The 10,111-nt window shown below is 38.3% G+C and overlaps 1 non-coding gene across 1 annotated transcript; it reads left to right on the top strand.

The window, feature by feature from the left end:
- The first annotated feature begins 6,549 nt into the window (after positions 1 to 6,549).
- LOC112738628 (small nucleolar RNA R71) lies at positions 6,550 to 6,657 on the top strand. Its single transcript, XR_003169577.1, has one exon. It is a non-coding gene; the product is annotated as a small nucleolar RNA R71 (small nucleolar RNA).
- Positions 6,658 to 10,111: the final 3,454 nt, after the last annotated feature.

The following is a 10,111-nucleotide window of genomic DNA, read 5'->3' as shown; positions in this document are numbered from 1 at the left end:
TACTCATTCAGTCTAATGTAGAACGGAAGTGGTTGTCAGGCACGCGTTCATAAGGAATGATGATGATTGTCACGTTCATCACATTCAGGTTGAAGTGCGAATGAATTTCTTAGAAGCGAAATAAGATGAATTGAATAGAAAACAGTAGTACTTTGCATTAATCTTTGAGGAACAGCAGAGCTCCACACCTTAATCTATGGAGTGTAGAAACTCTACCGTTGAAAATACATAAGTGATAATGGAGTTCATTGGTCTCGGCCCCAGAGGGGAACCGGAGTAACCAAGACTATGAATACAATGATAAAAAGTTCTATTTATAATAAACTATTCACTAGGGTTTACAGAAGTAAGTAATTGATGCATAAATCCACTTCCGGGGCTGGTAGCACAAATTGCGAATCACACTTTTCACAACGCGTACCACTGACCAGCAAGTGCACTGGGTCGTCCAAGTAATACCTTACGTGAGTAAGGGTCGAATCCCACGGAGATTGTTGGTTTGAAGCAATCTATGGTTATCTTGTAAATCTTAGTCAGGAAGTCAATTATGTTTATCAAGTGAATTGCGAATAACCAGGAGAGCATGAATTAAGTGTTACTTGTTGTGCAGTAATGGAGAATATGTTGGGGTTTTGGAGATGCTTTGTCTTCTGAATCTCTGCTTTCCTCTGTCTTCTGATTCACGCACGCACGTCCTTCTATGGCAAGCTGTGTGTTGGTGGATCACCGTTGTCAAAGGCTACCTTCCATCCTTCCAGTGAAAACTACGCTCACGCGCTCTGTCACAGCACGGCTAATCACCGGTTGGTTCTCGATCCGGTTGGAATAGGATTTACTATCCTTTTGCATCTGTCACTAACGCCCAGCCTTCAGGAGTTTGAAGCTCGTCACAGTCATTCAATCCTTGAATCCTACTCGGAATACCACAGATAAGGTTTAGACTTTCCGGATTCTCATGAATGCCGCCATCAGTTCTAGCTTGTACCACGGAGATTCTGATTAAGAGATCTCAGAGATACTCATTCAATCGGATAGAGAACGGAGGTGGTTGTCAGGCACACGTTCGTGGGTTGAGGAAGGTGATGAATGTCACAGATCATCACCTTCATCACAGTTAAGCGCGAATGAACATCTTAGATAGGAACAAGCGTGTTTGAATGGAAAACAGAAATACTTGCATTAATTCATCGAGACACAGCAGAGCTCCTCACCCCCAACAATGGAGTTTAGAGACTCATGCTGTCAGAGAATACAAAGTTTAGATCTGAAATGTCATGAGATACAAAATAAGTCTCTAAAAGTTGTTTAAATACTAAACCAGTAGCCTAGGGTTACAAAATATGAGTGGACTATGATGGATGATGCAGAGATCCACTTCTGGGGCCCACTTGGTGTGCTGGGGCCCACTTGGTGTGCTGGGGCCCACTTGGTGTGTGATGGGGCTGAGACTTTAAGCAATTCATGTGCAGAGGCCATTTGTGGAGTTGAACGCCAGTTTTTGTGCCAGTTTGGGCGTTCAACTCCAGTTTTTGATCCTTTTCTGGCGCTGGACGCCAGATTTGGGCAGAAGGCTGGCGTTGAACGCCAGTTTACGTCGTCATTTCTTGTGCAAAGTATGAACTATTATATATTGCTGGAAAGCCCTGGATGTCTACTTTCCAACGCAATTGGAATCACGCCATTTCGAGTTCTGTAGCTCCAGAAAATCCACTTTGAGTGCAGGGAGGTCAGAATCCAACAGCATCAGCAGTCCTTTTTCAGCCTGAATCAGATTTTTGCTCAGCTCCTTCAATTTCAGCCAGAAAAATACCTGAAATTACAGAAAAACACACAACTCATAGTAAAGTCCAGAAACATGAATTTTTCCTAAAAAATACTGGAAATAAACTAAAAACTAACTAAAACATACTCAAAACTATATGAAATTATCCCCAAAAAGCGTATAAAATATCCGCTCATCAGGGGCCCACTTGGTGTGTGCTTGGGCTGAGCTTGAATGTTACACGTGCAGAGGCTCTTTCTGGAGTTGAACGCCAGTTTTTGTAATAAATCCACTTCCGGAGTAACCAAGACTATGAATACAATGATAAAAAGTTCTATTTATAATAAACTAGTCACTAGGGTTTACAGAAGTAAGTAGTTGATGCATAAATTCACTTCCGGGGCCCACTTGGTGTGTGCTTGGGCTGAGCTTGAATGTTACATGTGCAGAGGCTCTTTCTGGAGTTGAACGCCAGTTTTTGTGTCATTTTGGGCGTTGAACGCCAGTTTGCATCAACTAAACTTGGGCAAAGTATTGACTATTATACATTGCTGGAAAGCCCTGGATGTCTAATTTCCAACGCAATTGGAAGCGCGCCATTTTGAGTTTTGTAGCTCCAGAAAATCCACTTTGAGTGCAGGGAGGTCAGAATCCAACAGCATCAGCAGTCCTTCTTCAACCTCTGAATCTGATTTTTGCTCAAGCCCCTCAATTTCAGCCAGAAAATATCTGAAATCACAGAAAAACATACAAACTCATAGTAAAGTCTAGAAATGTGAATTTAACATAAAAACTAATGAAAACATCCCTAAAAGTAACTAGATCCTACTAAAAACATACTAAAAATAATGCCAAAAAGCGTATAAATTATCTGCTCATCACAACACCAAACTTAAATTGTTGCTTGTCCCCAAGCAACTGAAAATCAAATAGGATAAAAAGAAGAGAGTATACTATAAATTCCAAACTATCAATGAAACATAGCTCCAATCAAATGAGCGAGACTTATAGCTTTTTGCCTCTTGAATAGTTTTGGCATCTCACTTTATCCATTGAGGTTCAGAATGATTGGCATCTATAGGAACTCAGAGTTCAGATAGTGTTATTGATTCTCCTAGTTTAGTATGATGATTCTTGAACACAGCTATTTTATGAGTCTTGGCCGTGGCCCTAAGCACTTTGTTTTCCAGTATTACCACCGGATACATAAATGCCACAGACACATAATTGGGTGAACCTTTTCAGATTGTGACTCAGCTTTGCTAAAGTCCCCAATTAGAGGTGTCCAGGGTTCTTAAGCACACTCTTTTTTTTTTTTGCTTTGGAATTTGACTTTAACCGCTCAGTCTCAAGTTTTCACTTGACACCTTCACGCGACAAGCACATGGTTAGGGACAGCTTGGTTTAGCCACTTAGACCAGGATTTTATTCCTTTAGGCCCTCCTATCCACTGATGCTCAAAGCCTTGGGATCCTTTTTATTTGCCCTTGCCTTTTGGTTTTAAGGGTTATTGGCTTTTTGCTCTTGCCTCTTGGTTTTAAGAGCTTTTGGCTTTTTCTGCTTGCTTTTTCTATTTTTTTTGCCTATTATTATTATTATTTTTTTTTCTACAAGCTTTGTTCTTTGCTGCTTTTTCTTGCTTCAAGAATCATTTTTATGATTTTTCAGATTATCAAATAACATGTCTCCTAGTCATCATTCTTTCAAGAGCCAACATATTTAACATTCTTAAACAACAACTTCAAAAAGATATATGCACTGTTCAAGCATACATTCAGAAAACAAGAAGCATTGTCACCACATCAGTATAATTAAACTAAGTTCAAGGATAAATTCGAAACTCATGTACTTCTTGTTCTTTTGAATTAAAACAATTTTTATTTAAGAGAGGTGATGGATTCATAGGACATTCATAACTTTAAGACATAGTTACTAACTACTAATGATCATGTAATGAAGACACAAACACAGATAGGCATTTAACATAGAAAACGAAAAACAGAAGAAATAAGAACAAGGAATGAATCCACCTTAGTGATGGTGGCGTTTCCTTCTTGAGGAACCAATGATGTCCTTGAGCTCTTCTATGTCTCTTCCTTGTCTTTGTTGCTCCTCCCTCATTTCTTTTTGATCTTCTCTTATTTTATGAAGGATGATGGAGTGCTCTTGATGTTCCACCCTTAGTTGTCCCATATTGGAACTCAATTCTCCTAGGGAGGTGTTGATTTGCTCCTAATATTTATGTGGAGGGAAGTACATCCCCTGAGGTATCTCAAGAATCTCTTGATTTGCAACCACATGTTCTACCACTGAGCTATAGACCCTTGAGATGAATCTTTCCATCTCTCATGACTCGGAGGTGGAAGCCTTTGTCTTCCCTTCCCCTCTTTTAGAGGTTTAGGTGCCATCAATGGTAATGGAAAAACAAAAAGCTTATGCTTTTACCACACCAAACTTAGAATGTTGCTTGCCCTCGAGCAAAAGAAGAAAGAATAGAAGAAGAAGAAGATATGGAGGAGATGGAGGGATGTGTGTATGGATGTGAGTGGTGAATGGAGAACAGAAGGGATGATCATGAATGGAGAGAGAGAGGGTGAGGTGGGTGGGGATCCTGTGGGATTCACAGATCCTGAGATGATCCTGTGGTGTCCACAGATCCTGAGGTGTCAAGGATTTGCATCCCTGCACCAATTAGGCATGTAAAATGCCTTTGCACACAACTCTGGGCGTTCAACGCCAGGTTGGTGCCCATTTTGGGCGTTCAACGAACATTTGTTGGCCATTTCTGGCGTTGACCGCCAGAACCATGCTTGTTCTGGGCGTTCAGCGCCCAGACACTGCCAATTTTGGGCGTTCAGCGCCAGAACCATGTTCTGTTCTGGCGTTGAACGCCAGGCAAATGCTTCCTCCAGGGTGTGATTTTTCTTCTGCTGTTTTTGATTCCGTTTTCAATTTCTATTTTTATTTTGTGACTCCACATGATCATGAACCTATAAAGACATATAACTAAGAAAAATATTATTAGATAAATAAAAATTGGGTTGCCTCCCAACAAGCGCTTCTTTAATGTCAATAGCTTGACAGTGGGCTCCCATGGAGCCTCACAGATGTTCAGAGCATTGTTGGGACTCTCCAACACCAAACTTAGAGTTTGGATATGGGAGTTCAACACCAAACTTAGAGTTTGGTTGTGGCCTCCCAACACCAAACTTAGAGTTTGACTGTGGGGGCTTTGGTTGACTCTGCTTTGAGAGAAGCTTTTTATGCTTCCTCTCCATGGATGCAGAGAGAGATCCTTGAGTTGTAAACACAAGGTTGTCCTCATTCAATTGAAGGTTTAATTCTCCTCTGTCCACATCAATCACAACTCTTGTTGTGGCTAGGAAAGGTCTTCCTAGGATGATGGATTCATCCTCTTCCTTTCCAGTATCCAGGACTATGAAATCAGCAGGGATGTAAAGGCCTTCAACCTTTACTAGCACGTCCTCTACTTGTCCATAAGCCTGTTTTCTTGAATTGTCTGCCATCTCTAATGAGATTTTAGCAGCTTGCACCCCATAGATTCCCAATTTCTCTATTACAGAGAGGGGCATGAGGTTTATTCCTGAACCAAGGTTACACAGAGCCTTAAAGATCATGGTGCCTATGGTACAAGGTATTATGAACTTTCCAAGATCCTGTCTCTTCTGAGGCACTGTCAGTTGATCCAGATTACTTAGTTCATTGGTGAACAAGGGAGGTTCATCTTCCCAAGTTTCAATACCAAATAATTTGGCATTTAGCTTCATGATTGCACCAAGGAACTTGGCAGTTTGCTCTTCAGTAACATCCTCATTCTCTTCAGAAGAAGAATACTCATCAGAGCTCATGAATGGAATAAGGAGGTTCAATGGAATCTCTATGGTTTCTAGATGAGCCTCAGAGTCCTTTGGTTCCTCAGAGGGAAGCTCCTTATTGACCACTGGACGCCCCAGGAGGTCTTCCCCCTTGGGATTCACGTCCTCTCCTTCCCTTACAGGTTCGGCCATGGTGCTTATGTCAATGGCCTTGCACTCTCCTTTTGGATTCTCTTCTGTATTATTTGGGAGAGTACTAGGAGGGATTTCAGTGATCCTTTTACTCAGCTGGCCCACTTGTGCTTCCAAATTTCTAATGGAAGATCTTGTTTCATTCATGAAACTCACAGTGGCCTTAGATAGATCAGAGACTAAATTTACTAAGCTAGATGGATTCTGCTCAGAATTCTCTGTCTGTTGCTGAGTGGATGATGGAAAAGGCTTGCTATTGCTAAACCTGTTTCTTCCACCATTATTAAAGCCTTGTTGAGGCTTTTGATCTTTCCATGAGAAATTTGGATGATTTCTCCATGATGAGTTATAGGTGTTTCCATAAGGTTCACCTAAGTAATTCACCTCTGCTATTGTAGGGTTCTCAGGATCATAAGCTTCTTCTTCAGAAGATGCCTCTTGAGTACTGTTGGATGCAGCTTGCATTCCATTCAGACTCTGAGAAATCATATTGACTTGCTGAGTCAATATTTTATTCTGAGCCAATATGGCATTCAGAGTATCAATTTCAAGAACTCCTTTCTTCATAGGCGTCCCATTACTCACAGGATTCATCTCAGAAGTGTACATGAACTGGTTATTAGCAACCATGTCAATGAGTTCTTGAGCTTCTGCAGGCATTTTCTTTAGGTGAATGGATCCACCTACAGAAATATCCAATGACATCTTAGCTAATTCAGATAAACCATCATAGAATATATCCAGGATGGTCCATTCTGAAAGCATGTCAGAAGGACACTTTTTGGTCAACTGTTTGTATCTTTCCCAAGCTTCATAGAGGGATTCACCATCTTTTTGTTTGAAGGTTTGAACATCCACTCTAAGCTTGCTCAGCTTTTGAGGAGGAAAGAACTTGGCTAAGAAAGCCGTGACCAGCTTATCCCAAGAGTTCAGGCTGTCTTTGGGTTGAGAGTCCAACCACACTCTAGCTCTGTCTCTTACAGCAAAAGGGAAAAGCATGAGCCTGTAGACTTCAGGATCTACTCCATTAGTCTTAACAGTATCACATATCTGCAAGAATTCAGTTAAGAACTGAAAAGGATCTTCAGATGGAAGTCCATGAAACTTGCAGTTCTGCTGCATCAAAGAAACTAGCTGAGGTTTCAGCTCAAAGTTGTTTGCTCCAATGGCAGGAATGGAGATGCTTCTTCCATGTAAATTGGAATTAGGTGCAGTAAAGTCACCAAGCATTCTCCTTGCATTGTTGTTGGGTTCGGCTGCAATCTCCTTTACTTGTTTGAAATTTTCAATCAAGTTGTCTCTGAATTGTTGTAATTTAGCTTCTCTTAGTTTCCTCTTCAGAGTTCTTTCAGGTTCTGGATCAGCTTCAACAAGAATGCCTTTTTCTCTGTCCTTGCTCTTGCTCATATGACAAAGAAGAGGGCACAGAAAAATAATAATAGGGATCTTTTTTACCACAGTATAGAGGTCCCTGTGTGAGTAAAAGAAAAGAAGAAGAGAGGGAGAAGTGGATTTTCGAAAACAATTTTTTGAAAAAGAGTTAGTGATTTTCAAAAATAATTTTTTTTTTGAAAAAAATGTTAGTAATTTTCGAAAATTAAAATAAAAAATTAAAATAATTAGTTAATTAAAAAGAATTTTTGAAAAAGAGAGGGGATATTTTCAAAAATTAGAGAGAAAAAGTTAGTTAGGTAGTTTTGAAAAAGGTAAGAAACAAACAAAAAGTTAGTTAGTTAGTTGAAACAAATTTTGAAAAGATAAGAAGTTAGGAAGTTAGAGAAGATATTTTGAAATCAATTTTTTAAAAAAAATAAGATAGGAAGATGTTTTTGAAAAGATATGATTGAAATTAGTTTTGAAAAAGATTTGATTTTTAAAATCACAATTAATGACATGATTCACAAGAAATCACAAGATATGATTCTAGAACTTAAAGTTTGAAACTTTCTTAACAAGTAAGTAACAAACTTGAAATTTTTGAATCAAAACATTAATTGATTATGTTATTTTCGAAAATTTGATATAAAAATAAGAAAAAGATTTTTGAAAAATATTTTTGGAATTTTCGAAAATAACTAAGAAAAATGAAAAAGATTTGATTTTTGAAAAAGATTTTGAAAAAGATAAGATTTTTAAATTGAAAATTTGACTTGACTCATGAAAACAACTAGATTTTAAAAATTTTTGAAAAAGTCAAATCTAATTTTCGAATTTATGAGAGAGAAAAAGGGAAAGATATTTTTTTTAATTTTTGAATTTTTAATGATGAGAGAGAAAAATAAGAAAAATAATGCAATGCATGAGAATTTTAGATCAAAACATGTGATGCATGCAAGAATGCTATGAATGTCAAGATGAACACCAAGAACACTATGAAGATCATGATGAACATCAAGAACACACTTTTGAAAAATTTTTAATGCAAAGAAAACATGCAAGACACCAAACTTAGAATTCTTTAATGCTTAGACATAAAGAATTCAGGAATGCATATGAAAAACAAGAAAAGACACAAAACATGCAAATGCAAAGATCAAACAAGAAGACTTACCAAGAACAACTTGAAGATCATGAAGAACACTATGAATGCATGAATTTTTCGAAAAATGCAAGATGAATATGCAATTGACACCAAACTTATAACATGACACATGACTCAAACAAGAAACACAAAAATTATTTTTTTGATTTTTATGATTTTATGATTTTTTTGTATTTTTATTTTAAAATTTTCGAAAATCATTTTGAAAAAGGAAAAAATAAGGATTCAAAATTTTTCATATGAATTCCAGGAATCTTGTACTCTTTAGTCTAAAGCTCCAATCTGAGGGTTAGACATGGCTTAATAGCCAGTCAAGCTTTAGAATGGATTTACATCCATTGAAGTGATTAGTTGAAGACCAATCCCAAAGGAGTTTGGGTATGACTTTTCAGCCAGATAGGATTCAACATGTTGCCATGAAACTCTAGAATTCATTCTTGAAAGTTTTGAAGCCATAGAATAATTTATTTTTGAAAATATTTGTATTTTAAATTTTTTTTCGAAAACAAAAGAAAAATTTTTGAAAGATTTTTGAAAAAATTTTTGAAAACTTTTTGAAAAGAAAATGAAAAGAAAGTTACCCAATCTGAGCAACAAGATGAACCGTCAGTTGTCCAAACTCGAACAATCCCCGGCAACGGCGCCAAAAACTTGGTGCGCAGAAATTGTGATTACACTTTGATTATGTAAAATTCATTGCTCTTTCTTTCCCTGGTGATGGCGCCAAAAATATGATGCCAATACCATGGTTCACAACTTCGCACAACTAACCAACAAGTGCACTGGGTCGTCCAAGTAATACCTTACGTGAGTAAGGGTCGAATCCCACGGAGATTGTTGGTATGAAGCAAGCTATGGTCACCTTGTAAATCTCAGTCAGGCGGATATAAAATAGTAATGGAGTTTTTGAAAATAATTAATAAAATAGGTATAGAAATACTTATGTAAATCATTGGTGAGAATTTCAGATAAGCGAATAGAGATGCTTTCGTTCCTCTGAACCTCTGCTTTCCTACTATCTTCATCCAATCAGTCTTACTCCTTTCCATGGCTGGCTTTATGTGATACATCACCATTGTCAATGGCTACTTTCGGTCTTCTCTCGGGAAAATGATCCAAATGTCCTGTCACGGCACGGCTAATCGTCTGGAGGCATCACCCTTGTCAATGGTTTCATCTTATCCTCTCAGTGAAAATGGTCAACGCACCCTGTCACGGCACGGCTATTCATCTGTCGGTTCTCGATCATGCTGGAATAGGATTTACTATCCTTTTGCGTCTGTCACCATGACCAGCAATCGCGAGTTTGAAGCTCGTCACAGTCATTCAATCATTGAATCCTACTCGGAATACCACAGACAAGGTTTAGACCTTCCGGATTCTCTTGAATTCCGCCATCATTCTAGCTTACACCACGAAGATTCTGATTAAGAGATCTAAGAGATACTCATTCAGTCTAATGTAGAATGGAAGTGGTTGTCAGGCACGTGTTCATAAGGAATGATGATGATTGTCACGTTCATCACATTCAGGTTGAAGTGCGAATGAATATCTTAGAAGCGAAATAAGATGAATTGAATAGAAAATAGTAGTACTTTGCATTAATCTTTGAGGAACAGCAGAGCTCCACACCTTAATCTATGGAGTGTAGAAACTCTACCGTTGAAAATACATAAGTGATAATGGAGTTCATTGGTCTCGGTCCCAGAGGGGAACCGGAGTAACCAAGACTATGAATACAATGATAAAAAGTTCTATTTATAATAAACTAGTCACTAG

This window comes from Arachis hypogaea, chromosome 13 (genome assembly GCF_003086295.3).
Source record: "Arachis hypogaea cultivar Tifrunner chromosome 13, arahy.Tifrunner.gnm2.J5K5, whole genome shotgun sequence".
Classification (NCBI taxonomy): Eukaryota; Viridiplantae; Streptophyta; class Magnoliopsida; order Fabales; family Fabaceae; genus Arachis; species Arachis hypogaea.
The sequence above is the reverse complement of the archived record's forward strand: the minus strand, read 5'-3'. Positions and strand labels throughout refer to the sequence as shown.